The following is a 6,000-nucleotide window of genomic DNA, read 5'->3' as shown; positions in this document are numbered from 1 at the left end:
TTTCCAGTCTGCTAAATCCTTTGCTGGTGGTCGAGAAGTATTGGCAGAGCTTTGTTTTGTCCATAAGACAAAAAAAAAAAAAAAAAAAATCAAAGCCTTTTCAGGCTATAGAATGCCGAACAATGGATCTCAGTGACTTATGTCAGTGAATGGACCTCTTGATTTTGCTGACTTCATCATTTTCTATCTTTTATCCCTGGACAGACACAGTTTTGCTTTGCTCTCAGCCCCCGAGGGAGAACAGTGTCTCAGACCAATACTGAACACCGAGGAAATCGATGAGCCAAAATTTGCTTACAGAGCTGAGATTATTCTATTTAAGAAACGTTTATAAAGCACATACTATGTGCCTGGCCCTGTTTTAAGCACATTCAAATATTAGAGCTAACTTCATGCTCATAATAATCTGATGAGGTAGGCGCCACTGTAATCCCCTTTCTCCGAGTGAGAAAACAAGCACAGAGACGTCAAGTAGTTCAAGGTCACACAGCTAGAGAGAAGCTGGCTCTGTAGACGATGATCTTAACCACTATACCAAGCAGCCCTCTGCTTGAACTGGGCCCAGGTATTTCTTGGCAGAAGCATGGGGCAGTGGCTTCTGTTCTACCCTTCCTTTTCCCGAGGACAGGGAGCCACCCCTCATGAGCCCTGTCCTATACTTAGTTCACGCTCAGATGCTCAAAACATTGGCTTCTACCGTATCTACCCAAACAGGGTAAAGGAAGAGACATTCCTACCCCCCTCTTATTATTTTATGCCTTTAAACATTCTTGGTGAAGGTTGGTAATATTAGTAATGATAACTGTGGGTACCACCTCTGACAGGGGCTACCAAATGTCCATCGGCCCCTATTTCTTCCTGAGGAACTCCGTGTCTGTAGGGGTATCAACATGTCCAGGTAAAACACTATATTTACCAGCTCTGTCTTGGGCAGATAAGGGTGGTTGTGTGTGATACAATTCTGGCTAATGATACTTAAACAAGAGCCATGACGTGGGGCTTCTAATAAAACTTAGCGGAGCATGAGAGATGATGGACTCTGAAAAACAAACTGAGGGTTCTAGAGGGGAGGGGGGTGGGGGGATGGGTTAGCCTGGTGATGGGTATTAAAGAGGGCACGTTCTGCATGGAGCACTGGGTGTTATGCACAAACAATGAATCATGGAACACTACATCAAAAACTAATGATGTAATGTATGGTGATTAACATAACATAATAATAAAAAAAACAAAAACAAAAACAAAAAACTTAGCGGAGCAGACTCAACGGGTAAGGATCATTTTCCTGTTAGCCCTCCCCCTCCCCACTTTTTCCTGCCTGGAATGAGGTCAGATGCCCAGGGAGGGGTGGAGACATCCCATCCTGACACCCTAACGTGGGTGAAGCAGAAAGATTGAAGGACCCTGGCACACTGAGGACATCTTGGAGCCACCCCACCAGTGCTGGGCAGCCGACTTTGGACTCCACGTGGGGTGAGACCGGGACACATCTTAGTTGGTTGAGTGCTAACAGCTGGGGTTTCTATTCCATGCCCTTGAACCTCTTCTTCTGATCTGCACTGCCTAATACCACAGCCACTAGCCACATGTGGCTAATGAGCACTTGATTTGGGGCTAGTATTTGTGAAGAACTGGTGCTCATGGTATTTAATTTTAAATGAATTTGAATTTTAAAATGGAAGCTGTATAAGGTATTCTTTCATTAAATGCATCTTTATAGGGACGCCTGGGTGGCTCAGTAGGTTAAGCATCTGCCTTCAGCTCAAGTCATGATCCCAAGATCCTGGGATAGAGCCCCATGTCAGGCTTCTCTCGCTGTCAAACAAATAAATAAATAAATAAATCTTAAAAAAATGCATCTTTATAGTATTGATAGGACAACATTTTACTTTAACCATTCGCATCTGGATTGAGAAGTGCTGTAGGTGCAAAGTACACACCAGATTTCAAAAACTTAACATAAAAAAAGATTGTAAAATATCTCAATATTATAAAGGCATTGATTACATGCTGAAATATTATTTTGGACATAAGGGGTTAAATAAACTATCTTATTAAAATGAACTTTACCTGTCTCTTTTCACATTGTTTTTTTTTTTTTTTTAAAGATTTATTTATTTATTTATTTGAGAGAGAGAGTGAGAGATAGTGATAGAGTATGAGGGAGAGGGAGAATCAGGCTTCCTGCTGAGCAGGGAGCCTGATGCAGGACTTGATCCCAGGGCCCTGGAATCATGACCTGAGCCGAAGGCAGACACTTAGCTGACTGAGTCACCGAGGAAAAAAGGTTTTCACCTTGTTAATGTGGCTGCTAGAAAATTTAAAATTGCACATGCGGCTCCCATCATATTTCTGTGTACTTTACATATACGCCACCCATTCTGCGCTCGCTAAGTGTCAGACTCTGTGCAGAGCACTTTACATAACATTTACCTCATGGAGAACTTAAAGGAACTATTTGTGGGGAGCGATACTGTCTTCATTTCGTAAGTGGGCAGAGAGAGGCCAGAAGAGGCTGCTTTACACAGAGCACTCAGTTGATTAGGGGTAGACGCATGGCTGGGTTTGGTTCCTCAGCTGGTGGCTGCAACCATTACGTGCTCAAGGGCAACTTACTGTGTAGAACTGTGCCCAGATCACTGCGGTTGGTACAGCTAAGCTGCCGTAGCTTTGCGGGGCTGCTACCAGTGAGTGTGGCCAGAAAACCTCGAGAGAATCGATTTTCAGGCTACGATTTACCAGAGGAAGCTGGAACTTCCCCCACGTACCCCACGTACCAGCTGCCATCCCAGGCTGGATCGAGTGAATCAAGATTGCGTGAGTATATCTGGTATCTTACCCTCCTCCCCCATTAACAGCAAGCAAAGGATTTCGAGGTGTATATCCAGCCGGTAGAAATCCAGACAGGGTAGTGATGAAGGTTGTGTATGGGGAAGCTAGTGCAATGTTATCCTGAACCCAAAGAACAAAGTCCATAGAGACACTTGGGAAGCCCACGGGTTACTGACAACAGTCCACTTCTGTTTTGAGATGTTTTCTCATGCACTTCAGTGGATGTGAGTAGAGAACCTCAACTTCATGTCCCTTCTTCCTCCACAGACATTTTTGTTAAGATTAGCTCTTCATTTTTTAACTACAGAAAAGCACAAGCAAACACTGGCGTTTTTTATGTGACCTAGATGTGTTTGCTTTGCAGTGGACTCTACGAAATGTCATCACCCCCTTGAGGGTTGATTGGACACTAACTTGACACCTCCCAAAATGCTTTGTTTGATCATTGTGCCGAACTCAGACACGTGCAGGTTTATTGTAACGTATTCCGCTACTGTGGCTGGAAGTGTTTTGTGGGCATCTCTCTGCACACTGACAAGAAAGAGTGGTTTAGGAGATGGCCATGGATCTTTTTACTACTGTGGTAATAATATTTTACATTTCAACAGCGACTTTCAAATCACAACATCTCACAAAGCACCGGAGGTTGTGATAATTTGAAGCATTGTTGAAATACAGCAAGTGCGCTGACAGTCCAACATCACGTGTCACCTTTGAGTCCAGGAAGCAGGGGATAGAAGACTGCTGCTGTAAGAGGGAAATAATAAAACACACTTCTATGATGGTTAGACCTGGGAACTCAGAACACTTTTCAGGGTTTTCTCTGCAAATCTTTATTGTTCTCATCAGATCTCAATAAAATAGGATGAGAACAACAACTAGTAGCTACTCCTTTACAAGCTCAGAAATAGAGACAGAGAAAGAGTTGGATTTTGGAAAGATTACCAAGTCAGGCCGTGATGGGGTCAATCAGCGGATGACCTGGCTCATCCGTACCCACCTGACTGGTCATGACACGCTGACCCTGGACACGTCAATTCTTGTTATTTTCCATTACATCAAGTGCCTGTCCTTGAAACAGAGAGAGGCTTAGCAGAGAGAAACATCCCTCCTGTAATCTTTCCTATTCCCTCGTGCTCTCCTGCTATCTATCCTGTGTTCTTCCTTCCTCTTTCTTCCTCTCCTGTCTTCTTCTCTCTCCCTCACATTTTCCCCTTTCCTCTTTTTCTTTACCTTCCATGTTTCACTCTTTCACCTAAGAAAATGCTTCACTCTCCTCTTTCCTGGGAAGGAGTTAAATCCTATTTGTGATTCCCTTTTGGTGGCTACCAGGTCCAACCCAAGTGGTTATCAACCTGACTCAACAGGAACTTTTGGGGGTATGCCCTTCCACATTTGGCCACTAGGGGGCGTGTGCGCAATACTGTGGTTTTTATCAGCGGCTGTAAGACAGAACCCAGAGGGCTCTCTTCCTGTTGAAAGAAGAGTCGGCTAGAGGCCTGGAGTTTCCATCTACCAAACAGCGAGGGGAGGGACTTGACTTTTGGGGAACATGGGTATAGAGACAGATAGGTATCTTCAGTATGTGAAAGCCTGAGCTGAAAGGTCCCATTCCATCTATCCTTAGACGTGGGTGGAGAGAGAGAGAGAGAGAGAGAGAGAGTGTGTGTGTGTGTCCAGTTCCCCACTTACTACCTTCGAGTCACTTAAATGTTCTGGGTAACAGTTTCTTCACCTCTAAAAACGAGTGACTTGTGAGCTAGCTGATCTCTGTGGCTCCTTCCAGCTGTATTTCTATACATTGAACACAGGAGGTTTGGGGACGTTGACTGAGTAAAATAGGACAGAGCCCCTAACAGACCAACTAGTCCTCAGTGAAGGCATTCCTGAATTATGGCTGGGCTTTGAACTTTGGAAGGCTCCGGACTTTGAGGAGTTCCTCCATGTCCTCCTCCTCATGTGTTAAGCCTTTTTAGTCTACTCAAGGTTTGAAAATGCATTTCCTGTAACTGTCTGGAGCCAGGGATCGGAGCGAACATTCTTGGTGCCTTTCTGCCTGACACATAAATGACTGATTTCTAGGTAAGGCTGTGCCATCTTTTGGTGCTTGTCTTACATGACAAACTCATTTGTCTCAGGTAGCTGGAAAGTGGTGCTGTCAGAGGCTGTGTTTGAGGACAATGGACTTGAACGGGTGTCAAGGGCTTGCTGCGAACTGACCGCCCAGCCAGAAGCTAGGGCTGCGGAGGCAGAGGGGTCTGCAGACGACTGGCCCCCGGGGCGATGTGTGCTGTGTGCTCAGGAGCAGGAACGATGCTTGTGGGGGATGGGGAGGACAGAGAGAGAGTCAAAAGCTTTCAGCACGGTCACTTGGTGTCCATGATGAGCCTTACGGATCCACTTCGCCACCATCGTGGGAGATACGGATTTCCTCTCCCTGCCCAGAGACATCAAGTACCTGACTCAAGATCACACAGCTAGTAGGCAGGAGATCCAGGGGTCAAACCGAGGCCTCTCGGGCTCTTGGTCCAGATTTCAACTTCACCACCCATGGCACTGCAGGGTTTTGGGGAATCTGAGATAGGGCTCACCTTTCTTAAACCAAAGGAATAGGACACTTGTGTGGACAGCAATCTGGCAACAAACATGATAACTCAGAAACACGCTGCCCGCTTTTGTGTATTCTCTGAGGCATGCGGTTGCTGTGGCAATGTCTGAGAGGCTGGCAGGTACTTGTCCACACCAATACGTGGGTGTGGTAGGTGGGAGCTGGGTGAGGATTCTGACAGACAGCCATGGTGGTGGTTGGCTGGAATAACGGGGCAGCTCCTGAGATGGCATGGGGACGGCGACACTTGATGAGGCTGGTTTTAGACGTGCCCCTCTATCTCTGGGGCCGGGAGGTGAACCCCTGACATATAAGAGCCGGGAGAAGAGCTTCTTACTACAGCTGAGGGCCTCCACTCCAGGCCAGATGCAAAGTATGCAGATGGGACAGTGGCCCCAGTGGCCCAGCCTGAGGTGGCTTTGCGGAAGTCTGTTTGGTTCATGGCTGGTCACTTGTACCCAGGGCAGTCCCTGCCCTTGGCATGTGCTCAGGAAGTACTGGTAGGTGCCTGGAGAGACCCCTGGCCTGAAAGTCAGAAGACCCGAGTTTGAGTACCATCT

The sequence above is a fragment of the Halichoerus grypus genome, chromosome 5 (genome assembly GCF_964656455.1).
Source record: "Halichoerus grypus chromosome 5, mHalGry1.hap1.1, whole genome shotgun sequence".
Taxonomy (NCBI): domain Eukaryota; kingdom Metazoa; phylum Chordata; class Mammalia; order Carnivora; family Phocidae; genus Halichoerus; species Halichoerus grypus.
The sequence above is the reverse complement of the archived record's forward strand: the minus strand, read 5'-3'. Positions refer to the sequence as shown.